Consider the following 27,159-nt stretch of genomic DNA (forward strand, 5'->3'; position numbering starts at 1 on the left):
GTGCACTTGGCTTATATGGGACCTGGAGAATTGAACCTGGGTCCTTAGGCTTCGCAGACAAGTGCCTTAACTGCTAACCCATCTCTCCAGCCCATTGGGAGTCTTCTCTATTCCAGAGAATGTAGCTGAGTCAACAGACAGAAACTAGAGTTGAAGGCCCACCAGAGTCAGGAAATCTAGTGCCTTCATTTGGAGTGGAATAATAAGTAATAAACAGGAGCTCACAGCCCCTCATAGGTTATTTATTATTATTATTTGAGGTAGGGTCTCACTCTAGCCCTGGCTGATTTGGAATTCACTCTGTAGCCCCAGGCTGGCCTTAAACTTAAAGTGATACTCTTACCTCACTCCCCCAAGTGCCGGGACTAAACGCATGCAACACCACGACCAGTTCCTTCATAGGTTTTAAATCATCACAGTCCTTGAAACTGAAGTTGGTCCCATGTGCCTGGCACAAGCACATACCCACTCTGGAAGAAGATCCCATCATCTTAGACCACAGCTGATTTTGAGTATTTTCGGTATTCATGAAAACAATCAAATGCACAAAAAAGATAAGATGACATAAAAAAAACAGAAACCACAGCAATGGAAACATACCCACAATGACTCTGATGGCCAATATATGAGAACAAAATTAAAAACTACTATGCATACAATTTTAACAAGGTAAAAGGCAGAAGTGACTGTCTGGGCAGAAAACTGACAGCTATACAAAAGCAACAAATATATGAAAAGAGGCTCAACCCCATTCATAATTAGGAAAATGTACACTATGACCACAATGAGCTAGGAATACACTCCAACCATGCTGGATAAAGTTAAAACAAAACAACACACTAAGGGGTTGCTAAAGATAACAGGATCTCTCAAGTACTGCCTGTACGATTACAACTTGCTTAAGCCACTCTATGGAAGTGTTTACCATTACCTCATAAAGCTGATCATACACATAACCTATGCAAACTCATCCTGCAGATCACATAGCTGTCAGAAACTCAAGCACATACAGTCACCAAGAGACATGTTCAAGAAAACCCCCCTCAGCCAAACTCAATCAGTAGAAGGAAACATGAATAACCTCCATCCCAATAGTAGATTTTAACACACTTGCCTCAGTAAACTAGAGAAAAGCTGAGCAGCAACTCACAGCCTAATCTAAAGGAAAGACACACTGATTAGTGAACCCATTATTTTCAACCCCTTCATCAACCTCTTCTTCTCTGTCTTCATTTGGACGATGCTAGGCATCAAACCCAGTGCCTCTCACATACCAGACAAGCATCCCACTACTGAGTCACACCCTCAGCCCCTCCCACAATATTTTTAAGCTATTAGACAATAAAGCAAAATTCAACTATGATTAAAGGGTCATACAAGGAAATCAGAAGTCAAGGACAAAAAGAATATCAATTTGTATCTCTCTTCTTGGAAGCATATGGGTACACTGCTCAACAATCACAGGCCAGAGAACAAACCATAAAGTGTATCAGAAAACACTTAAAACCTTAGGAAAAAAGCACTCAAAAATCAAAATTAATGGGATTTAGGTAAACCACTACTTTAAAAGAATGTTGAAATTTTAAGTCCATATGAGGAAAGAAAAAAAAAGCCTTAAAAAATCATTTAAATATGTGATTTGAACAGAGGAAAAAAACAGTAGCATCCAAAAGGATAGGAACAGAAATTACTGAAATTGAAAATAAGCACAAGCACACCAGGTGTGGTGGTGCATGCCTTTAATCCCAACACTTGGGAGGCAGAGGCAGAAGGATTGCCATGAGTTTGAGGCCACCCTGAGACTACATAGTGAATTCCAGGTCAGCCTGAGCTAGAGTGAGACCCTACCTTGGGAAAAAAAAAAAAAAAGGTGGGGGGAAGAAAGAAAAGAAAAAGCACAAACAATACCAGAAATAAAAAAAAAAGTTGTACTTGTAGATACATCTTTAAAAAAAAAGAAAGAAAGAAAGAAAGAAAGGACTAGGAATTATAGCCCAGTGGTAGTCAGATGTTTAGAATATATGAGGTTCTGGATTCAATTTTCAGAAATACAGCCCCTCATACACACACTATAAGGAATTCTATGAATACAAACAAAAAGCTTGGGGGTACAATCTTTTTTGTTCTGTAGCCCTAGGATGGCCTCACACATATGATGATCCTCCTACCTAAGCCTCACGAGTTCTGGGACTACAGGTGTTTGTTACCACATGCAGCTAAATCGTAAAGAAAACTACATATTTAAATTGAGTTAAGAAGAAGCATAAAACTTGAAGAAATTGAATCAGTAATTTCTACTTTTTCCCTCAAAAGACCCTACACACAGACAAAACCCTAGGCACTTGTGCCGGAAGGCAGACCTGGGCAGTTCCAGCACACACTTGTTGGAAGGTGCTCCACACAGCCACTACAGAGAGAAGGATGCTATCAGTGGACAGAAGGAAGCCAGGAAGATGCAGAAATCAAACAAAATTACAAATAAAAATTACAGTATGAATGTTTCTTTTAAGATACATGTAAAATTTTTAAACAAAATGTCAGAAAACCCAATTCTGCAATGTTAACTACAATTTATCCAAGTACCATAAAACAGTATCATGCCAGAAAATCTACTAGTATGATTACACAGTTCACCAAACTGACAGATCAAAGGACAAAGAAAAACACTTCCTAAAATTCCACACTCATTCATGACAAAAACATATCAAACTGAGACATGAAGCCACTTCTCCAACTTGATAAAAGCTATCTACAAAGCATGCAGCAAGTATACATACAACAGGAATTAGTGATGAAGCATTAGAAGCAATCCACCCTCAACCCTCCAGCCAGCATGGGACTGCCATCCAACCGGAACTGAGACAGAGAGCATGGGCTTACGGATCAGAAAGGAAGGCATGAACCCATCACAAACAGAACTGGAAAGTTTGCACAGAAAAGCCATGAGAATAACCAAGGTGCTTTTTATGACAAAAATGTAATTACAGATTTGTACACAAGCAGAGCTAGAAATTTAAAACTGTAAGACATTTACAACAGCGTAAATCTATCTTACAAATCTAGTCACATAAGACAGTTTAAAAAATTGTTTTGTTTATTTTTATTCATTTATTTGAGAGACAGATAGCGAGAGAAAGAGGCAGAGAGAGAGAGAGAGAATAGGGTGTGCCAAGGCCTTCAGCCACTTGCAAACAAACTCCAGACACATACACCACACTGTGCATCTGGCTTATGTGGGTACTGAGGAAACAAGCCTTGAACTGGGGTCCTTAGGCGTCACAGACAAGCACTTAACCACTAAGCCATCTCTCCAGCCCCAAGACAAATTTCTTTTTTTTTTTTTTATGAGAGAGAGAGAATATTGGTGTTCTAGAGCCTCCAGACACTGCAATCGACTCCAGACACATGAGACTGTGTGTCACCTTGTGCTTCTGGCTTATGTGGGACCTTAGGCTTCATAGGCTTCACAGGCAAACACCTTAACAGCTAAGCATCTCCCCAGTCTCATAAAATAAAAGTTTATTGAAGGGGGCTGGAGTGATGGCTTAGCCATTAAGGTGCTTGCCTGCAAAGCCTAAAGATCCAAGTTCAATTCCCCTATACCCATGTAAGTCAGATGCACACAAGGTGGCACATGTGTCTGGAGTTTGTTTGCAGTGGCTAGAAGTTCTGGTGCACCCATTCTCTCTCCCTGCCTCTTTCTCTCTCTCTCTCTCAAATAAATAAATGAATAATTTAAAAAAAAATAGTGAAAGTATTTTCATAAGTATAGAGTATATACTCTGCATGGAATAAGAATTCAAACTATTTAATTCTCCCCGTTCTAACTCTACTCATTGTAATCTCAATCAAACTTCTAATCAGATTGTATGTATGGGGGAAGTGGACTCTGACAGTATTATAAAATGTATAAGGAAGATCAAAGGGCCAAGCATGGCTAAAGCAACTTAAATTTTTGTTTTTACTTATCTGAGAGAAAGAGAGAGACATACCAGAGGCTCTTACCCCTGCAAATAAACTCCAGATTCACATACCACTTAATGCATCTGGCTTTACATTGGTACTGGGGAACTGAATCTGGGCTGAAAGCCTTTGCAAGCAAGCACCTTTAACGATGGAGCCATCTCTCCAGCCCTTAAGTTAACTTTAAATAACCAGGGTAAGCCAGGAAGGCATTTTCTGTGCCAGGTTTCAAGATTTGTTATTAAGGTATATTAACAGTGCTGAAGAGATGGCTTAGCAGTTAAGGCATTTGCCTGCAAAGCCTAAGGACCCAGGTTTGATTCCTCAGTACCCATATAAGCCAGATGCACAAGATGTCACATGTATCTGGAGTTCCTTTGCAGTGGGTGGAGGCCTTGGTATGCCTATTCTCTTTCCAATTGCCTTTCTCTCTCTCTCTCTCTCTCTCTCCCCCACTCTCTCTCAAATAAATAAATGAAATATAAAAAAGATGTATTAACAAAGCATGGGTTCTACAAGAATAGAGACACCAATGGAAAGGAAACAAATTTATACATGTAAGGTTATGTGATACTGACAAAGTATTATACATTAGCATGGGAAAAATGAAACATCAATATACAGTGCCAAGGTAGCTACTTGTTCATACTGAAAATAGCAAAGGGCTGACAGGGGGCATCTGGAAGGTGGATCAAGAGTTCTAGGCTAGCCTGGCCTACACCATGAGGATTTACATCAAAAAGAGATAAAGAGAGAGAAGAGGGAGAAAGAGAAAAAGGGAGGGAGGGAAGGAAAAAAAGAAGGAGGGAAGAAACTATCAGGATTAAAGAAAGACACATGAAAAGCAAACTATAAACTTAAAACAAATAGAACAAGAGAATACCTTTGAGACCCTGAGTTATATATTTTTTAAAACATTAAAGGAGAAAAAGCATAAAAGAAAAAGCATGAATATGACTTATTAAATGAAGAGTCAGACGCAGGGAGCTGGGTGTGGTGCTGCATGCCTATGATCCCAGCACTTGGGAGGTAGAGGCAAGAGAATCAAGGTCATCATTGGTTACTTGGTAAATTCAAAGACCCTGTCTCCAAACTCCTGGCTCCCATAAAAAGAGCAAGACACAGTGAAAACATGGAACTTCTTCACCTTTAATTTCCATTTTTGAAATACAAATATTCAGCCTGTTCAGAAATATTTGTTTCCTTACTGTCATTCTACTGCAAAAGTCTAAAACTGGTTTGAATAGTATTAGAACTATGGAAAACAATTTACAGATAGTATACTGTAACTATGAATTGTACAAATTTATAAAGATATACACATGAAAAACATCTCACTATAGTCCAGGCTACCTGGAACTCACTTGGTAGTCCAGACTGGCTTCAAATTCACTGTAATCCTCCTATCTCAGCCTCCCAAGTGCTGTAATTAAAGACTTGGGTATATCTGAAATATTTTATAATTAAAGTGTTAAAATGAAAAAGAAAAAATAGCAACCCTCCCAAATAATAGAAAAAGCAAAACAGCCATTAATAATCTCTCATGCATACATACATCTTTGTTAATATTTGGGGTTTTTTGTTTACATTAACACATGCACATATATATACAAGTTGAATCAGAAGTGAAAGTGGCTCACTCGCACAATGGTATCCATCAGTGGCTGGAAGATGCAAGCTAGCAGGTAGGGAAGAGGTAAGGTCTTATGTGACTAGATTTCCATGTGGGAAGTCATTCTTAGAGCAAAACAGTTAACAATCAAGAGAAGGACTGAGGACAGAAGCAAGGTAGTCTTTCACAGGTAGTTAGCTACAGACACAGGCTCAAAAGAACACAGATGCTGCCCTGCCTTGGTGAGACATCTTCCCTCAGTCTTCTTATTGACCCCCACTCCCCGGCTGCTGGGCCCTTTCTGAGTCTGGGCTCCCCACCACAGGCCCAATAACCAATTAAGGTTCTCCATATACATTTCAACTTGGCAACAAGGCTCATCCCAGTTGGATCTCCGATTTATAAAAAGACCTGATCCCAGTGGCGCACACATGGCATATGTATCTGGAGTTTGTTAGTAATGGTAAGAGGTCTTGGAATGCCCATCTCATTCTCTCTCATAAATAAATAAATAAAATGTTTTAGATAATAAGAGGACTAAATGTTGGATGGATGACCATATAAAGATGTTAGAGAAAGATAGAAAATGAAAATGAATATATTATCAGAGAGTTGGGGGGAGAACTGGGATATTGAGAATCTCAAGAAGATGGCAGTTATCAACTGCTATATCCTGCAAAGACACTAAGAGAATGAACATTCGGAAAGGCTACTACAGGGCTGAGCCCAGCATTGTACACCTAATTCCCCAGCTGGGGAGGCTGAAGGAGGACTGAGCATCCCCAGTTTACCACAGCAATAGCACAAAAGCAGAAGGGCCAGTGTCAAGAAAACTGCTCGATTACAATAATGCAAAGAAAACCATACAGAGAAACAGAGGTAGGGTCCAAATCACATGGTCATTAAGTGTGGCCAGGTAGAAGGTTTTAAGGTCAAGATGGTGGAGATCTGTTCAGCCAAAGAAATGCTCACCTACAGAAAGCCTGAAGAGACTGGAAACGAAGAAAGCAAGGGCAGAAGGGGAGGATGGTCTTGAGAAAGGGAACCATGATTACTAGTCCGGAGAAAATATTGGTGTTACAACAGAAGTATTTCAAACTGATGAGGTCAGGAAACCCCTCAATCAAGGTAAATGTGGTTATTTAAGTTCCAAAGTATGTCAAAATTCACCTTCAATCAGGAAATACCCATTAAGCTGCATCTGAGGACTTACTAGATACAGAAAAACCACCTCATTACTTGTGTTTCTGCTTCAGCTTATCTATGGCATAACTAGCACAGGTAGTACAGAGTATGAGTGACGTCATAAAAATGCAGGCAAAACCAAGTTTTTAAAGTTTATTTAATTTTGCTTGTGTGTGTGTATGTACTATGGTACGTATAAGGTGTGGTGTGTGTGTACTCTGGTGTGTGTATGGTGTGCATATGTGTGCTATGGTGTGGATGCACTACGGTACATGTGTGCATATGGTGTGGAGCTGTGTGTGTGGTGTGGTGTATGGTCTGTGCACAGGTGTGTGCCCTTCCAGTACTCCACATGCTTGACTACTGTGGCCGGAATAGAAAGATGTCCAATTCAATTACTCTTCCACCAGTTTTTATCAAGCCTTAGTGAGCTTGTTGCTTGTTTGTTTGTTTTTTCCTACAATTTGCTGGTCTCTGCTCCCCTGTGCAGGACTGAGGTTACAGGTGCATGTGGCTACACCTGTATACAGGGATCTAGAGATTCTAAGCGGCCTCTCAGGCCCTCATGCTTATGCAGGAAGTATACTTAACCGCTGAGCCACCTCCCGAGTCCTAAGGTAAGTTTTAGAAACTAGTTAACCACTGACATAAATGTCTTACGAATGCTTATCTACTCAGAAGAAGCTAACTCTTCATTTATCCCATTGGGCTGGATCAGACAACTGTCCATTCCTTGCTGGCACTCCATAAATATTACTGAGTGTTTCATGCAATGAATGTTTGGATGCTGCATAGTCAATTACATAATTGCTGTTTAAGATGCAGAATTCAAAGTAAAACAATTCAAAGTGAAATAACCCAACCCATGTCTTCCTACACATCTATTAAACAAGGAGTATGATGATTCACGGTACTTTATATAATTTATGTTAAGGTTGCTTCTCTGGAATAGAGTAGGGCCGGGCTCTCGCTGATGTTCCCAGCCCTTTCCACGTCCAAACTGTACACTTCCCACTGGCCTATCAAAAGTCAACCCCACCCTGCATGACGCTAACTCAACACTACTAGTGACATCTTTATGTCACTAACCGGACAAACTGGAGAAACAGGAATGGCTACTGACCTTAACTACTTCTAAAAAAGGATCTAAAATATATGAGTAATATTTTTTTAAAAGACAGCTTACCTTCTAAGGATATGCATAACTAAAGCCTACACTTGAGCTATTTGGGACTTCTTAAGTGTTTTTCGACTTCAAATACAAACAACTATTATGCGCAAAAGCTAATTATGTGCTTTGCTATTAGCAGGGTGTGAAGAGTTGATGGGAATTAAGGAAGTATAGCTTGCAAAGATTTTTATGGCTATGGATTTCAAAATATTCAATAAGGTCAGCTGCTAACTTCCTGCACATTAAAATAAATTAGTAAATTAAGTGTGGAAGTCTTTGAAGTAGTATCAAAGCAGTACCATTAGAGGGAAACTGACATTATTTCCCTCTTTTCGAAGGCTCTGAAGTGTGACTGTCAGAAATGAAGTCACAAAGAAATTCTTATACTCATATTATGCCACATTCCACAGATGTTTCTGCTATTTGCCCAAATGAGCTTTTCTGTCTTTGTTTTCACACCCACTAGCACTTGTAGATCTCTGAAGTCATTCAAGCATTTAACTGTATAATTACTTGAAGCTTCCTCCAACAATCATCTTTTTACCCCTTCAAAGTTTCCTTATTTTCAATTTTCTTCTCAAAACCTAACCCAATGTAAATTATTTATATGTACCTTACAAGTGGCCACCCCATAGAACTGTAAACTCTCCATCCATTGGCCCTACCAGGAATGACTCTCTAAGCCCTTATCTGTGCATCTCCCTGGACATGCTAGTAGTGTTAGAAGGGTCTCTGGAGCAGCATTAAACTAACCATGACCAAGAAAGACTGTCAGGAGTTGGGAAGTCAGTTCCTGCAGAACTACCCATGGTCATTCCAAATGATTCCAACAACCTTGGCTTTATCAGCCCTCAGTGACCTTAACCCCACTCCATTCTGTAGCCATTCCCAAAGCCACCCCCATCTCTCTATCTATATATATTTTGTGTGTGTGTGTGGAGCCCTCCTACCTTTCTGGACTCTTCTAATTCACCTGTATGAATCCAGTCTGGTCCATCCTGGACCATCATTCATACCCTCATCTAAAACCTCAGCTCTGTCTTTCATTGCACACCCCTTAAAACCCACAGAGCCAGCACTCCACCACTGCACTGCTGAGGTGCTCTGTTGAGAAGCACACAGGGTTGGGCCTGGTACTGTCCTTGACCACTCCTGGCAGGCTCCAGGCATTCCACTCTCCTTTCATTCTGAAGCAGCAATCTGACACAGTCCCTCTCCAGAATCCCACTCTTGCCCTTGCCCTTAACCTTCAATCTCAGTACCCACCTAGAAAGTGAAGCCTCCTCCCCATCCTTCCTCCCAATCATCCTATGGGGCTGGTCTCCTCTCTGGAGCATTCTCTCCTCTTCTGGAAATGCTTTGGATCTATCCATCTGCCTTTACCCTGAAGTCCCAGCACCCCCATTCATAAATATCAACTATGATTTTAAAGGATCAATAAAACAAAAGTCTTGTTTGAAGTTTAGTTAAACAGCTAGCCTTAAATAATAAATTTAGACCCACTTAAGTAAAACACCACAACAAAAAAGCTTGACTTGTTACTGATAGCACATAACACTTCAAAGCAGTGCTGAAATGCCTACATTTTTGTTTTCTCCCCAAAGAGTAAACTAGGGTTACTGCTTCCATTCTACTACTATCCTTAATTTATCATAATTCACCCTTGAACAAGCACGGTGTAGCTGGATTTCCCACTCTCCCATTTGGCATTGTTCCAAGTATTAGTTGCAGCTAGCGAGCCAAATTGGAAACGTTTTACCACTTTCATTTCCACATTAAAGTCCACCTGTCATAACTTTAGGCAGAGCTATGAGGGGTGACAACAGGGGCAACAAAATAGTGTGTTAACCACAGAAAGTGGAGCTTCAGCAGCGCAGTCCAACACACACACTAGAGAGTGCTGCCCCCCTGTGGCCTGCTGAATTGCCACTGCGGCTGGCCAGCTTGCCCTGAGGGGAGGAGATTCTACCTAAAATTACTGTGTGTCCACTGAAGACTGAGGATAAGGCCTACTCAACAGAAATATACTTTTCCTATGCTCGATGTGGGCAATGTGAACACATAGACAGTAACATCGGGAGCATGGACATAACAGCTTGCCTCTGTAAAACCTTATGTAAGAGTCCACGGTTGCAGCAAAAGTGGAACAGTCAAATCCTGAGATAATGTTCAGGCTCAACGTCAATGACATCTTCCCTGTTCACAAGTATATCATGCTGGCCATGCCTCACTGCTCAAGATCTTCAGTTAATAGCAAAGGTCACATGGTCTAGCTGGTATTGAGAGCTTAAGAGGCATCTGGGCCTTTGGGCTTTTGGTATTGCCTGGGCTGAACCCACACTGTGAACCTAACCTGCTCACCTGCTGCTGGGTGTGGTATGAATGCCCCTTCTAGAACGTTTCAACCCTCTCTCATTCCAATTCCATGTACTTCTCAAATAAGAGTTTACAGGTATCAGGGCTAGAGAGATGGCTTAGCGGTTAAGGTGTTTGCCTGTGAAGCCAAAGTACCCAGGTTCAATTCCCCAGGACCCACATAAGCCAGATGCACAAGGGGCACATGCATCTGGAGTTTGTTTGCAGTGGCTACAGGCCCTAGTGCACCCATTCTCTCTCTGTCTGTCTCTCTTCTTTATTTCTCTCTTTCTCTTTCTGCTTGCAAATAAATAAAACATTTTTAAAAAGTTTACAGGTATCAAGCTTTTCCCACCAGCAGCCATTTCCCAAACTTATACTCAGTCCCTGCCAGGCCCATCCTTAGGCCCCAGGCCTGGCTCTCAGAACTTTGCAGGCAAAGGCTGGTTACAGTGTGAGTGAGTCACAAGAGAAGGCAAAACCCACACCATTCCAGCTGTACATATACTAGTCTTTGAATTCTGTGTTTGCTTCACTCCCCTCCCCTTCATGTGTTGAAATCCTACCTCCAAGGTAATAGCAGCAAGAGGCGAGCCTTTGGGAAGTGATCAGGTCATGAATGTGGCAGCTTCATGAATGGGCTTGGTGCTTCCTGAAAGAACTTGTACTCTCCTTTGGCCCCTTGAGGACACAGTGAGATGCCTGTAAAAAGAGAGTCATCTGGGGAAGTGGCTCACTGGTAGAGCAGCTGCTCAGCATGTGCAAACCCTGGCAGTAGGATCCCCTTACATTGGAGGCCAACCTACCCTCTTTCTACTGGACTCCAAATCTGTCTCTGCTTTGATCTTGGACTTCTCAGTCTCTAGAACCATGAGAAACACATATATCTTTATTGACAAAACACTCAGTCTCTGGCATTTTGTTATAGCAGCCTGAAAGGACCAAAATTCTATGTAATTGCACAGCAATCTTTGAAAACAGAGTTGTTATGCACTAGTGACTCCAAAAGTGAGATTTCTACAACAAACAGGTCATAATATTCTAGAGAATGTTGGGTTTTGTGACAGCTTGCAGATTAAACTCAAAAAAAAAGTCTTCCCATGGCCTGTGAAGTCATAACTGAAGAAAACAAGATTTTGTTTCCCTCTTGCCATAAGGCAGAAAATATTCCCTGTCAGTCTGTATTCTCAGGTATGCCATAAGCCATACACAGCTACATGAAATATAGGACTTCTCCCAAAAAGAATGGTTGAAATTAGGCATGGTAGTGCATGCCTATAATTCCAGTGCTCAGGAGGCTAAGACAGGAGAAGCCTGAGTTTGAGACCGGAGACCTAGGCTGCATAATGAATTCAAGGCCAGATAGCTTGAGCTACATAGAGGGATACTGATTCAAAAACCAAAGGATGGGAATGGAGCTCAGTATCAGAGCATTAGCATAGCAGGTGGAAGACCCTGGATTTGTTCCTACCAGCACTGCAAATATATAGCCATGTTTAGAAATAGAAATCATATTCTGAAACTCACATTTTTTTCACTCTTATGCTAGAAGTCACATGATAACCAGGTGAATTAAAACTACCCAGTTACATAAGTAAAAATAAAATACTGGTATTAAAATAAGTCATAATATTTCCTACATACACTTGAAATTCTTCATGTGTGTACATGTACACACAAATCGACATATGAACTATGCTATTTGTTACGTTCCTTGAGAATGATTTGTTCTGTTCAGTAATAAATGTGGAAAACAAATGATTCTGCTCATTAAGTGAAAAATAATGAAATAAGATGACCTGTGAAAAGCTGAAGCAGACCCATGTTACATAACAAATTATTTCCATAAATTAACTTATTCAATACTCATGAAGATGTTCTTTTAATTTCTATATTTTTAGCCTCCTCTGGCCTGTCTGCTGGGCCAGTGTCATCAGCCACTATCACCAATCACCTCCAGATGCCCCCACACTCTCCATTTGCCCCACTAACCACCCCAAGCAAAGTACTGGAAGGCTGAACTCCACTACCCTTGACCCCTTTCAGGGGAAGGGAGTGGAGGTACAGACTTTCAAAAATGTATGACATCAGTTCTGAGATTCTAAAACAGTGCCAGCTCTCTGTTCTGGGACTATATGAAAAAATTATACTATCTTCCCTCTAAGGATTAAAAAAAAAAAATGAGTGCTAGATCTGCCTTGCCTCCTCAAATGACCTTCTCTTCCCCTGGCTGCCTTTATCCTCCCTCTGCATTTACGGCTAAGGCCTCTGTGGATCATATGCTCCCTGGAAACTCCCCTTCCTCAGTTTCTTCATCTTTCCCCTCTGAATGTCCTTAGCTGGGTCCTCTGCCCATCTGCCCCTGGCTCTTACATTAGCATTCCTATCCCAGCAGCAAAACTCCATTTTCCAAAGAAATGATTTGTGTCCCTCTCCCGAAAGCAGAACAGAAAAACTACTGGCTGGAAGGGAAGGTGGGTATCCTATGCATGACCCTCTCTAGCCTAGGGCATTTCTGCAGTGCTCTATGGCTCGGGTCCTTCACCCAGCTCCAGCTTCATTCTCTCCTCTGCTCCCTCAAGCTGATGACCATCTCCACACATTTTGTCCTAACAAAGTCATGTGTGACCTTTCAGGTCCAGCTCAGTGGCCACCTTCTTTGTGATGTTTTCTGTCCCAAGGAGCTTTAGGCACTTATGGCCCTGAAGCACCTTGCACTGCTTTCATGGCTGTAGACAATGTCCAGGCTCTATCAGACATCTAAATGCAGGTAAATGCTGCTGCTGATAACAAAGTCGTGATGATGGGGTGAGTGTGTGGGGAGGGAAGTCTCCATGAACTATAATGAGGCATGGTTACAATGTGTCCTGGCTGGGAGGCCAGTCCTTTAATCTGCATGCAGAGGCTGTGGGCAGATGGTTGGTTGGGGAAATGAAGAGGAAAGGTGGCAGCTGCTCTTCAGTCCAGACAAGACCTAAATCTAAAATCTAGAAATGAAGAGCGGTAAAAGCCAGTGTGATAATTAGCTTGCTATTACTGCAACAAAATACCTGAGATTATCCACTTAAAAGGGGCAAAGACTTATTTTGGGTCATGGTTTCAGTCCATAGTTGCTTTGGGCTAGTAGCAGCCCAGTACACCATGGGCAGAGTATATGCAGAACAAAGCCTGTTTACCTCACGATGGCCAAGAAGTTAGGGGAAGACAGACAGGGGCCAGAGTCATAATATCCACTTCCAGGGACCCCACCAGTTAACAGTTCTACCATCTCCTAAGCATGCTAAAGGTTAGGAAACCAAGCCTTTTGGGAGGGGTCATTCAAGATCTGAACTGAAGCATCCAAGAACTACTTCCACAGGAGACTTTATGAACCATACATTAAGCAGATTCTGAAGGCCTCACAGTTTCTTCTTTGACATTATATTTTTCTGTTCATTTCATTAAGAACTAAATTTCTAAAAGGCCTGTTTCTTATTGACTTCTGTCTAAAACCAGAGCCAACAAACAAACCAACTAGTAGTTGCTACTGGAAAAACTCTAAAGAGGTAGAAGATGCTAGCACAAATACAAAAGAGAAAATTTTGAGCTGTAAAGCTAATCTAGACAGCCTGCTGGACAGAGATGGATGCTAACACTACTTGTAAGAATGGAGTTCTTAGGATTGCAATGAGTTCAAGGCCACCCTGAGATGACAGAGTTAATTCCAGATCAGCCTGGACCAGAGTGAGACCCTACCTCGAAAAACCAAAAAAAATAAAAAAGAATGGAGTTCTTATAGACACTGCACTTAGAATTATTTCTTTAAAAAAACATAAATCCTCACAAGGCTTGGTAAGAGGTTAGATGAATGCAACCATGAGTGCAGTTTATTGAAGAAAGTGACAAGGGCAAAAATCTACCACTAATTAGTTGTCACTTGGCAAAATGTATTTAGGCTGGCTTCTGGAATTCCTAATGTTATGTAAATAGCTAGGTTTCTCCTGCAGATCAGCCTCAGATCTCTTTGACTCCTTATTCTTTGGAAATTAATGACAGTGATAATCCTGGGAGAGTCCTTCCCCCCACACCCCTCCCAGCAGTGCATTCCCCACCCTTGGGGTCGACAGGGGTCTTGCCATCCTCTGTTGTCATGCCTAGTTTGCAGATGAAGGGCTGGCGACTTATGCCAAGTGCTAGCTTAGTAAACCGTAACAAGGGAGGGCCAACCCACAAGGACCAGGAACCCCAAAGAGATGATCTATGTGTGAATAGCTGTGAGGATGTTTTCTTCTCTCTCTCTCTTTTTGCACGAGCACTCTGTATTTTGGCAAATCAACATTTTTTTTTGTTGTTGTTTTCAGTTAGGGTCTCACTCTAGCCCAGGCTGACCTGGAATTAGTCTCAGGCTGGCCTTGAACACACAGTGGTTCTCTAACCTCTGTCTCCTGAGTGCTGGGATTAAAGGCGTGCACCACCACACCCAACTAAAGCACCTACATGGACAAAACAACATACTGTACATTGAGGAGATATGAATGAACACTCAGCCTCCACCTTGATGGAGCTCACTTTCTCATGGAGGAGAGGGGCCACAGATTAAGTCCCAACAGTAAAACTGCTATAAACTCTAGTAAGACACTAGTAAATCCAAGACCTCCAGTCCATCAGGTTTTCATCTAAACTATAGGGATTTAAAGAGATAAGAGAGAGAAGGGAGGCGGGTGGGAATGAATGAATCCTCCCTTGACATAAGGGATTAGTGGCATGGCTGTGTGCTACAAACTAACTTACTGTCCAGTCCATGAATTTACCTAACCTTCCTTGAATTAGTTTACAGTAAGGAGATCATATGAGTACTTTGCAAGTCAAAAGCTTTGATTTCTTTTAATACATATTAAAAACACTAAGGGAAGCTGGGGAAATGATCTGGTCAGTAAGGTGCTGGCTGTGCAAGTGTGAGGACCTGAGTTCAGGTCGCCAGAACCCATGAAAATGCTGGGTATGATGGTGGCACACCTCGGAGCTCAGGGTGCCACAGGTGGAAACAGGGAGTCCCTGGGGCTTGCTGGCTACTTAGTCTCACAGAATTAGCAAGCCTGTCTTCAGTGAGAGGGACTGCTTCAATAAATGCATAGGAGAGAAATAAACACATGTGCACCCACACACATGCAATCATACATACACACCACGCACACATATTCTACATACAAAAAGCAACACTAAATTAAAATCTTTTAGTGGGCTGGAGGGATGGCTTAGCGGTTAAGGTGTTTGCCTGCAAAGCCAAAAGACCCAGGTTTGATTTCCCATAACCCACGTTAGACAGATGCACAAGGGGTGAACATGTCTGGAGTTCATTTGCAGTGGCTGGAGGTCCTGGTATGCCCTTTCTCTTTTTTTCTCTTTCTCTCTTTCTTTCTCTAATAAATAAATGTAAAAATTAAAAAAAAAATTATCCTGTAACATATTTACATACTGTATCTGTCCTGTAACATATTTAAAGGAAACGTTTATATACAAAATTAGAAGTAATTAAAAACCTCAAGGCCATGAAGCACACAACAGTTATAAATGATTATGTGTGCGTGTACATGTTTGTATGCTTGTTTCTGCTAAGAGAGCAAAAGACATGAAAGCAATGAGAACAACGGGCCCTGCACCTTGGCTTAAGTACCCTCCTCTATCCAAAGGATCCAGAGCTTCCTTGAAGCAATGGCTTATTTGTGACTGGGCACCAACAGCACAGATAGAGGCCAGAGCACATTATACAGAAAACAAGGGAATGTTCAAAGACTGAGGACATGTCAAAATAGCACAGGAGGCAGTCAGAAAGAGCTTCTACTGGCTAAGTCAGTAAAATTTGATTGTCAAGAGATACTTAGCGATCCACTGGATAAAACAGGAATTCATGGCCTCCACAGTGACATAAAGAAATGAATGAGGGCTGGAGAGATGGCTTAGCAGTTAAGCGCTTGCCTGTGAAGCCTAAGGACCCCGGTTCGAGGCTCGGTTCCCCAGGTCCCACGTTAGCCAGATGCACAAGGGGGCGCACGCGTCTGGAGTTCGTTTGCAGAGGCTGGAAGCCCTGGCGCGCCCATTCTCTCTCTCTCCCTCTATCTGTGTTTCTCTCTGTGTCTGTCACTCTCAAATAAATAAATAAATAATTTAAAAAAAAAGAAATGAATGAAAGTAAAGATAAATAGGTTATGTATAGAGAGCCATAGCCAGTAGGAGCCACTGATATAGGCACAGCTATGTCTACCTCCAGCTGAACTGACAGAGATTGGAGCGGGGCACAGCTCCTCCTTAATTCCTCCTCTTGGACTGTATGCACGGACCTGACCTTGTGCAGAAGACAGTAGTGCAGAAAAACAAGTCTGCAAATGCCTCATTCCTACATCCTCTGACCTTGTCCTCCACTGCCTCCCACCACTGTTCCCATGCTTTTTCAACTTATTCTGCTTGAGTATAAATTAAGCCAGTGCTGGTTGGGTGATACTACAGTGTCTCCAGCAGAGCCTGCAGACCACCCATCCCAGCTTTCACTCTATTACTTGTGTGTTTGTTTCTTTCCTTCTAATCCTCGAGTCGCCCCTAACAGGCCATAGCTGCATTGGTCGTGACAGAAAAGGAAAACTTTTATTTCTAGTAAAATGCCAGCTGAGGTTGGCAGAAGGCATGGAAGGAACAGAAAATCATGACTTGTGAGCCAATCCAGAGGAGGCTGACTTAGCATCATCTGTGGAAGCTAAGACTACAGGGTGAAAGTCTGAAGAGAAACACTGGTGTAGTCTTGGACTCTCACTCCACCAAATGCTCATTGGTTACAATAGAATGGCGAATTAAAGTGAAGAAAACTGGCCGACATATTATGACCAGGATTACATGGTGGAATGGCATGACATCATGGGCTCTCTGATATTAGCTGCCAAGAGAAGCACAGTACCTTTTCTGGGGTGTTTCTGCCGGGAAAACACCAGACCAGTCCTGGCTAATTCTTTCCCATGGTCACCGACATTGAAAGCAACAGTGAAAATATGATTGCTGTTTCCATTTTCAACACACCTCATGGCCTGACTGCCATCAAGGCCATTTGTTCACTTAATCATATCTTCTTATTTGGTCAACAAACATTTACAGAGTGAGCTCTACTTAGCCCTTAACATTATGCCAGATGTTAGAAAACAACCCAGCTTTATGAAATACAGCCTATATTTGAAATTGGAGAGGTGATATGTACATATAAATTACAACAATATAACTATAAGGCTGTATAGCAACACAAAGATGTCTTAGAATGAGGGAACTTGGGGAAGAATTTTCTCTGGATAGACAAGTTTTCACAATATTACTTCATCCATTATACCTCTTTGAATTTTAGCTACCTGGCCATACTTTTTCCTAAAATGTATCACATACTTTTCTATCTTTGGTTTTAGCTTTTCTATCTTTTTAAACTTGGTTGTATTTATTTCATACCATTTTTATTTATTTATTTGAGAGGGACAGACAGAGAGAGAATGAGGCTGATAGAGAGAGAGAGGATGGGCGTGCCAGGGCCTCCAGCCACTGCAAACGAACTCCAGACGTGTGCACCCCTTGTGCATCTGGCTAACATGGGTGCTGGGGAATCGAGCCTTGAACCGCGGTCCTTAGGCTTCACAGGCAAGTGCTTAACTGCTAAGCCATCTCTCCAGCCCTCATGCAAATTTTTGACATGTATACCTAAATCATGAACCATCCACCACCTCCAATTCCACCACCGCCACCTCTACCACCTCTACCACGTCTACCCTTTCCATCTCTACTGCCTCTACCTCTTCTATCTCTACCATTACCTTTCTCACCTCCACATTTCCTACCTCCATCTCTACCTCTACCACTACTGCCTCTTCCATCACCAAAGCACACTATCTCCACCTCACTGAACTACCTCCACCTCTTCCACCATAATATGCTTATTTTCACTGCCGTCTCTACTATCTGTGCCTCTCCATCACCAAAACACTCCACCTCTGCCACTCTATCATTGACACCTGTACCTCCACAACATCTACCATCATTACTTCCATCACCACCAACAACATATTCTACTTCCACTACCACCTTCACCTCATCTTTTTCTTAACTGTTACTTTTTAGAGAGAGAGAGAGAGAGGGGGAGAAAGAATGGGCACACCAGTGCCATTAGCCACTGCCACTGCAAACAAACTCCAGTTGCATGTACCACATGGGTTCTAGGGAATCAAAACTGGGTCCTTAGGCTTTGTAGGCAAGTACCTTAACCACCAAGCCATCTCTGCATCCCCATCTTCACCTCTTCTATGACCACCTCCACAACATCTATCACCACCATCAAATAATTCGAGCTCACCATATCCTCCACCACATCATCCCTACCTTTACTAACCCTTCCATCACCAAAACACGACCTCTACCATCTCTCCTACTTCTAACACCACCCCTACCTTCTCTACCACCAAAGCATGCTACCACCACTAATAGTACCTCTTCCACTTTTAGCACAGCCTCTGTTACCACCTTTACCATTTCCACTGCCATAATCACCACTTCCAGTTCCAACTCTACCTCTAATATTCCTTCCACCCACCCACCCACACCACTCCTAATACCTCCACAAGGCACATGCACTTTGCCTACCCCAAAAGCTTCTCCCTTATTTGAAAGCTCTTTGGCATGTTTCCCATAAGAGAGCTCAAGAGGGCTGGAGAGATGGCTTAGCAATCAAGCACTTGCCTGTCAGGCCTAAGGACCCCGGTTCGAGGCTCGATTCCCCAGGACCCACGTTAGCCAGATGCACAAGGGACGCACATGTCTGGAGTTCCTTTGAAGTGGCTGGAGGCCCTGGTGTGCCCATTCTCTACCTATCTTCTGCCTCTTTCTCTCTCTGTCACTCTCAAATAAATATATAAATAACAAAAAAACTTTAAAAAATAAATAAAAAAAGAGAGCTCAAGAGATAAGTTGGTTGTATTATTGGACTATATTTCCATTGTGTTATATTATCTTACATATCCTCTTGCTTCTTAATCCTCACTATTTTAATACTCAATTATCACTGTTTATTTTTCTTGTTCAGCTGCCAGGTCTCTGGTTGTCCCACAGATTTTATAGTAAGAGGTCTTGAAGTTGAAAGGAGATGAATAAATTTTCATCGATATCTTCATGTAGTTACATACCTTTTTTATGAGATTTCTCAGACATTCCTCTTTATCAAGTGAAAAAAAAATCTTTTCAAATGTGAAAGACTGATGATCATTAAAAAGAAACCCTAGAGAACTGTTACTTGGGCTGCTTCACAAAGACCCTAGGCCCCTTTCATGGCAGACCTTCTCTAAGGATTCACAGTGTCTATCATTTCTGCCTAAAGGGTACCAGTGATTACTGCATCCAGGGCCAAGGGCACATTACCACAGATTATTAACTGAATTGCTATTTCTGTTTATTGTGCTGAAAACCTTTTGTAGTATTCTGTTGGTTAAAAAAATATTTAGGTGGTAATTTAGGTTTACCCTCACAGAGTAAAAAATAAATTATCTAAGCTCTAGATAGATTGATTCCCCATAAACTGAATGAATGAACTTTACCCGACTGGCTCCACACCCCCACCTTAGGGAGGAAATATGATGAAGAAAAGATGAAAGATTTTAAGCAATATCTCTCTCTCTTTATCTCCTCCAAACATTCCTTAAAATTCTTTATATATTTAGAACCCAAGAAGAGGAACAGAAACAAAAATGCAAACCTACCACTCTGAACCTATAATGATGACCAAGTTAAGCTGAATAGCTAAGTATGTAAATATTGAAGGACAATGCTCATTTTCTTCTTATTAATGACTGTCTACCTCCACATAGTCACCCTTAGTTCCAGAAGATATTGGCTCTAGGACCATATGTATGCCAAAATCCAAGGATGCTCAAGGCCTTAATAAAAACTGGCACAGTATTTTAATATATATGCTATACATATCCTCCCATATACACTTAACGTATCTCTAGATTATTTATCATACTTAATGCAATGAAAATTTTATATAAGTAATTGTCATATTGTTTGGGTAATAACAACAAGAAAAGTCTAAAATGTTCAGTATAGAAACAAGTTGTTTCAAATATTTTAAAAATATTATTTATTTATCTGAGAGAGAGAGAGAATGTATGGGTACACCAGGTCCTCTAGCCACTGTAAACAAACTCCAGATGCCTGCACCACCTACTCCTAAGCCATCTCTCCAGCCCATTCAAATATTTTTTGATCTATAGTTAGCTATAGCATTTTACCTATAAAAAGGGTTAGTGGTTAAGGCAGTTGTCTGGGAAGCCTAAGGACCCAGGCTCAATTCCCCAGAATCCACATAAGCTAGATACACATGGTGGGGCATGTGTCTGGAGTTCACTCTTAGTGGCTGGAGACCTTGGTATGTCCATTCTCTCCCTCCCCCCTCCATACATAAATAAATATAGTCAAGGAGAAGCTCAGATCTTCTAGGTACATCTACAAAACAAACAATCCAGTTCATGCCTTGTCTAGGAAAATTTCACCAAGTATCTTGGGATACAGGAAAATTGGCTAGAAGCCAGGCTCTCCAGTAAAGTAGGATGCCAGTCAATTATACTGTAGGGTTTATAAAAGGAGCTAGAATGTCCACATCCAGACAAGCACTCATTCCCTGATTTATAACCCAAGCCTGAAAACTAATTCTCAACATCTTTCCCCTCCTATGAAACCTTTATCCAATCCAAGTTCCAGAAGTGTAAAACTTTCTTTTTTTTGAGGTAGGGTCCCATTCTAGCTCAGGCTGACCTGAAATTCACTAGGTAGTCTCACGGTGGCTTCAAACTCACAGTGATCCTCCTACCTCTGCCTCTCCATTAAAGGCGTGTGACTCCATGCTTGGCTAACATTTTTTTTTTTTTAATGCATAAACTGGATTAAGTTGTTTTTTTTTTTTTTTTTTTTTTGAGGTAGGGCCTCACTCTAGCCAAGGCTGACCTGGAATTCACTATGTAATCTCAGGGTGGCCGTGAACTCACGGCAATCCTCCTACCTCTGCCTTCCGAGTGCTGGAACTAAAGGTATGCACCACCACGCCCGGCTTTTTATTTTTTAATAAAAGATGGAATTTTTAAAGCATAGCAAAAATTCCTTTTAAGTCCCATGTTTAGTAACACTCATGTAACTAAACATTACAGTATTAAGTACCATGTTTGTGATATGAAGTAGGAGCAGCCAAGCTATTAAGCTCTCTTGAAAATACTGTTTTTGCAGAATCAGTTTATGGCTGTTCTAAAAATGGAACACATTCAATATAAAAACTCTTAACACTCTATACATGTTCAAAAGTAAAATAAAAATAAATTGCTGCCCTACCAACCATGACTGTGAAGACCTGAGAAAGAAAATAAATTCAAATTGTGAAAAAAATCAAACTGATTGCAACCACAGGATTTTGTTAATGTTTTCCCACTAGTAAAAGGAGATGGACAATCGTATGCTAAAGTCTTTCAGGGCACACACACACAAAAAAAGTAACAAAGAGCAGCAGTGGGTGGATGGCTATTATGTTGGGTCAGATGGTAATGACTCTCAGCAGTAAGGGGGGACTATCTGATCAGCAGGGCCCCGAGGATGGGGTCACCATACAGCGGCAGCTCTTTGTCAGCACTGATAGCCTCATGCACAATGACTTCCTGATCCTGCCAGGATTCAAGGACTTCATAGCTGATGAGGCAGATGCGACATCAGCCCTGACCCAGGTCACACTGAAGAAGATACCACTGATTTCCTCTCCCATGGACGCTGTGACAGGGCTCTGATGGGAAGAATTGGTTTCATTAAGCACAACTGCACACCAGTGATCTAGGCCAACAAAATGTTGAAGGTCAAGAAGTTTGAGCAGGGCTTCACCACCAACCCTATGGTTCTGTGCCCCTCACATACCACAGGTAATGTGCTGGAGGCCAATATGGCACAGCTTCTCTGGCATCCCCATCATTAACAGGTTCCAGGGGTAGTAAGCTGGTGGACTGAGATACTGACTTCCTTACTGAGAAGGACCATGACACCTTCCTCAGCAATGTGATAACACTGTGGATAGAGCTGGTCCAGCTGGTGTGATGTTGAAAGAGACAAATGCAATACAGCAAGAAAGGAAAGCTGCTAAATGTCAGTGATCACCATGAGGTGGTGGCCATCAGTGCAGGCACAGACCTAAAGAACTGGACTCCCACAAGCAGCTATTGTGTGGGGCAGCTGTGTGCACACAGGATGAAAAATACCACCTGGACCTGCTTGCCTAGGCAGGCACCAATAGTCATCCCATGAGAACTCAGTGAATCAGATCACCGTGTTTACTACATCAAGCAGAAATATACGCTCACCTCCAGGTGACTGGGGTGAATATGGTGACAGCAGCCCAGGTCAAGCACCTGATTGATGCTGGTGGATAGGCTGCATGTGGACACAGGCCACAGCTCCATCTGCATCAATCAAGAAGTGATGGCCTGTGACCATCCACAGGGCACTGCTGTGTACAAAGTGTTCAGGTATGCCCAGTGCTTGGGTACCACTCATGGTTGATGGTGGCCTACAGATTGCTAGGCATATACTCAAGGCCCTGGGGCTTGGAGTCTCCACACTGACAATGGGTTTCCATGCAGGCTGCCATTGTGGAGGCTAAGGAGTGTTGCTACTCCTGTCAAGAAGTAATGGGGCATGGGTTTGCTGGATGCCTTTCAATCATAAACAATGTGAAGGAGGAGAAGGTGAAGACTGAGAAGGGCATATTGGGCTTCACCCAGGAGAATGGCTCCATTCAGAAGTTTGTGACCTATCTCATAATAGGAATCCAGTTTGGCTACTGGGTTATCAAGGTCCAGAACCTGTCTATCCTGCGGTCAATGATGCACTCAGGGGAGTTCAAGTTTGAAAGCACTATGCACAGCATACACTGTTATGGGTAGTGGCTGCACTGAACATACCAGTAGAAGCCCAAGCAATGGAAAGAACAAATCCCAGGGTTCCACTCTGGGATCAGCCTCCCTTCATAAGTGCACATTTGTACGACAATTTCCTCAGCTCCTTTCCAGGAGAGGAGAGGAGAGGAGAGGAGAGGAGAGGGGAGGGGAGGGGGGGAGGGGAGGGGAGGGGAGGGGAGGGGAGGAGAGGGGGAGGGGAGGGGAGGGGAGGAGAGGGGAGGGGAGGGGAGGAGAGGAGAGAAGGAAAAGAAAAGAAAAAAAGAGAAAGAGAAAGAGAAAGAGAAGAGTAGAGATGGAGAGGTCCTAAGGGGGATGCAGCTTTCCCTGAGCATGTCCAATGAGCCAGGATGCTCCTGGGCCAGGCTGCCTTGGGAACTCCTCTGACCTCTCTCTTCCTCAACCCTTGAGCCCTGTCAGCCTGGGCATCCAGGCCCTGTGCCTGCCTCAGATCTTCCTCACTGCAGCCTGCTAAGCCCAATTTCCACTCCTGGGGCAGGTGGTCCTGTCTGGTTTATCCTGAAGGGCACCTCCCTCACAACCTCCTCCTAGAAAATGATAAACTTCTGACTCTGGCCTCTGGACATCTGTCCAGTCAACCATGTGACACTCTGGGCTCCTGACCTAGGCCAGGAGGAGGTCTATACTCTCTTGCCCTGGCCTGAGACTACCCTGAGCCCTCCTGCTCAGCCCATTTTTCCATCCCTGAATCTAAGGAGGGCCTGATCATGGTCACAGCCCATCATTCCTGCTTCATCACTGACCCCAAAGGTACCATTCCTGCCTTCTCCCCTTAGCTGCAGGTGAAGGCTTTAACTATGTGCACTTTGGGGCCACAGTTATATCATTGTATATTAAGTAATCTGAATAAATTAAGCAAGTTAAGAAAATCATCCATGAAGCCAAGTGCATGTGCTATTGCACTATAACACCACTCCTCCCTGGAACTGACCTTTCTCTGTCTTATAGCTTCAACGCCAAAATGCTTTCCCTTCTGGGATGCTGAACTTTTTACTTTTGAGATAAAAATCAAATACGGAAGGTTATCAAAAATAAGAAAGAAATTAATTCTGCAGATGGGAAGTGCACTTGAGTAATGCTATTTTCTTCCTTGTGTGGACTTTAGCCAGATCAAGTCTAACATGAAGCAAGGCAAGCAGTAAACTATCTGTGGTGGTTTGAGCCAGGTGTCCCCCATAAACTTAGGTGTTCTGAATGCCAGATTCCCAGCTGATGGAGATTTGGGAATTAATACCTCCTGGATGGAGTGTATTGTTGGGGGCGGGTTTATGGGTATTATAGCCAGTTTCCCCTTGCCAGTGTTTGGCACACTCTCCTGTTGCTATTGTCCACCTTATTTTGGCCAGGGGGTGATGTCCACCCTCTGATCATGCCATCACTTTCTCCTGCCATCATAGAACTTCCCCACAAGCCTGTAAGCCAAAATAAACCTCTTTTTCCTAGAAGCTGCTCTTGGTTGGGTGATTTCTACCAGCAACGCAAACCGGACTGCAACAGTAAAGTGGTTCCAGGAGTGGGGTTGCTACTAGACACCTGACCGTGTGGCTTTGGCCTTTTAGAGCTGATTTTCAAGAGGAAAGTGGGAGAATTTGAAACCTTGGCCTAAGAGATGCCTTGCAGTGCTATAAGTACAGCTTGGTGGACTATTCTGGTCTGAGCTGCAAGACCTGAATGCAGTAAGAACTATGGACTGTGAGGTTTGGCTTATGAAGGTGAGAAAGAGCTTTGCTTGGACTGGGCTAGCAGTTTGTATGAAAAGCTTGCTCTTATGTCCATGTCCTGAGAAGTTGTGCTTTGCGTAGAAATGAACTGGTGTTAGCAGAGGGATATGGCACAGAAAGAAAAATCTTTGGGTAAACTGTTGCCTGTTCAGCTGCAACTGAGAGATTACAACCTTTGAGACTGGGCTAGCTGACCTGTGCTGGGGCAACAGGAAGAATGTTGACTCTTTTGAAGGGGCCTGAGTGCCCAAGGAGTGTCCTATTCTTCCAAATCTGCTTTATTTGCCCTTGGATTAACAAATTGGCACCCTACCTGGTATTGTGGAGTATAAGAAATGCTGGAAAGAGGGTCATTGAGTTTGCAACACAGTCTTGGGTTTTGGAAATGACCATGGGCAGTGTGAAGCAGGTTTGCTGGTTGCCTGCATAGAGACCCCATGGGGCCATGAGGATGAACCATGGCTTGCAGTGGGACCCAGTGGAGATGCCAGGACCATGAGATGGCTGCCAAGGAGCTGCAGGCCCCGATGAAGTTTTCCAGGACTGTGAGTAGCCTAGCTGGAGGGGCGGAATTGGAATGCCAGAGACTTGTTGCTGGTTAGATTTATCAGACTTGAAGATTTGTCACTGGCTAGAGTTGCTGGACTTGAAGCTACAGAGTTTGATGTTTGCCCTGGTGTTTTAAATCTTGTATTGGTTGAATGTGTCTTTGCTATGCCCAATGCCATCTATTGCAGTGTGAATATTTATTCTGTGCCATTATGGGTTTTGTGAGGTTATTTTTTGGTATTATGGCTCAGTTAAAAGATCTTGGACTATGGGGATGTATAAACATCATTGGGATTGATAAAAACTATGGGGACTTTTAGAGTCAGACTGAACGCATTGCATTTTACATCTTGTATGGTTATCAGTTTATGGGGGCCAGGGGCGGAATGTGGTGGTTTGATTCAGGTGTCCCCCATAAACTTAGGTGTTCTGAATGCTAGGTTCCCAGCTGATGGAGATTTGGGAATTAACACCTCCTGGAGGAAGTGTATTGCTGGGGGCGGGCTTATGGGTATTATAGTCAGTTTCCCCTTGCCAGTGTTTGGCCCACTCTCCTTTTGCTATTGTCCACCTTATGTTGGCCAGGGGGTGATGTCCACCCTCTCTGCTCATGCTATCGCTTTCCCCTGCCATCGTGGAGCTTCCCCTCGAGCCTGTAAGCCAAAATAAACCTCTTTTTCCTAGAAGCTGCTCTTGGTTGGGTGATTTCTACCAGCAATGCGAACCAGACAGCAACACTATCAAATATACTAATTATAATAAAAGAGTAACTTCCTCTGTCAAGTGTTCTTGACAGTTTAAATGTGCATTTTATCTGTGTGAAAAAGTAGAAGTTACCTGAAAATCCAAAACATTTTGAGCAATGACATGCTGCTACATAGGATAAATTGTGAATTTGATTTCACGAGACAAGTTATACTACAAATGTAAGTTCACTACAAATACTGAATACAACTACCTTTAAGCTATGTCTAAAAGTGTGTATGAAGCATAGATGAATATTGTGCTCTGACTAGAGGCCCCATTGCCAAGATATCTCATTATAGTTATACAAATCTACAAAAATCTAAAAGATAAACATAAAAGATCCTGAATTGAAAACATACCTGTTCTCAGGCATTTCAGATAAGGGGTAATCAACAAGGAAAAACTTTCTCCTGATATGTTATAAAGAAAGTTTAGCCTCTTCTCCAACAAGAATGACAGTGCTTAAGCATGTAAATGCATTTGATAACATGTCAACTTAATTCATTATCAGGTTATGCATCAGTGATCATGATGTGGAACATCATAAAAAAGAACCAATAAAATGTCAATGTCCATCTCACATTTCCACAAATACAGATTTATTTCTCAAAGTCACTACTTCACTTTAAAAAGCAGGCACTTTATTTAAAGCATATGTACATTTTCTAGTCACTTTCACTGTTAGACTGGCTTGTCAAGAATCTACTGTCTTTACTTCTTAGTTACTTGTTACATATTTACTTACAGATCACATCCCACATGCTTATGTCTTGTACTAAAATGTTCAGGAACCATTTTAAGTAAAATAATTGAATAAAATTATTTTATTAAAATAATGACTAAAACTAAACAAATTTT

At 42.3% G+C, this 27,159-nt stretch overlaps 1 protein-coding gene and 1 pseudogene across 8 annotated transcripts in view; one reads left to right on the forward strand and one right to left on the reverse strand.

Annotated features, from left to right (window-relative positions):
- Nucleotides 1-27,159, reverse strand: part of Tjp1 (tight junction protein 1) — a 268,814-nt gene that overhangs the window by 224,886 nt on the left and 16,769 nt on the right. The window lies entirely within an intron of this gene.
- Nucleotides 21,869-23,251, forward strand: LOC101605518 (annotated as a pseudogene).

The sequence above is a fragment of the Jaculus jaculus genome, chromosome 3 (assembly GCF_020740685.1).
Source record: "Jaculus jaculus isolate mJacJac1 chromosome 3, mJacJac1.mat.Y.cur, whole genome shotgun sequence".
Taxonomy (NCBI): Eukaryota; Metazoa; Chordata; class Mammalia; order Rodentia; family Dipodidae; genus Jaculus; species Jaculus jaculus.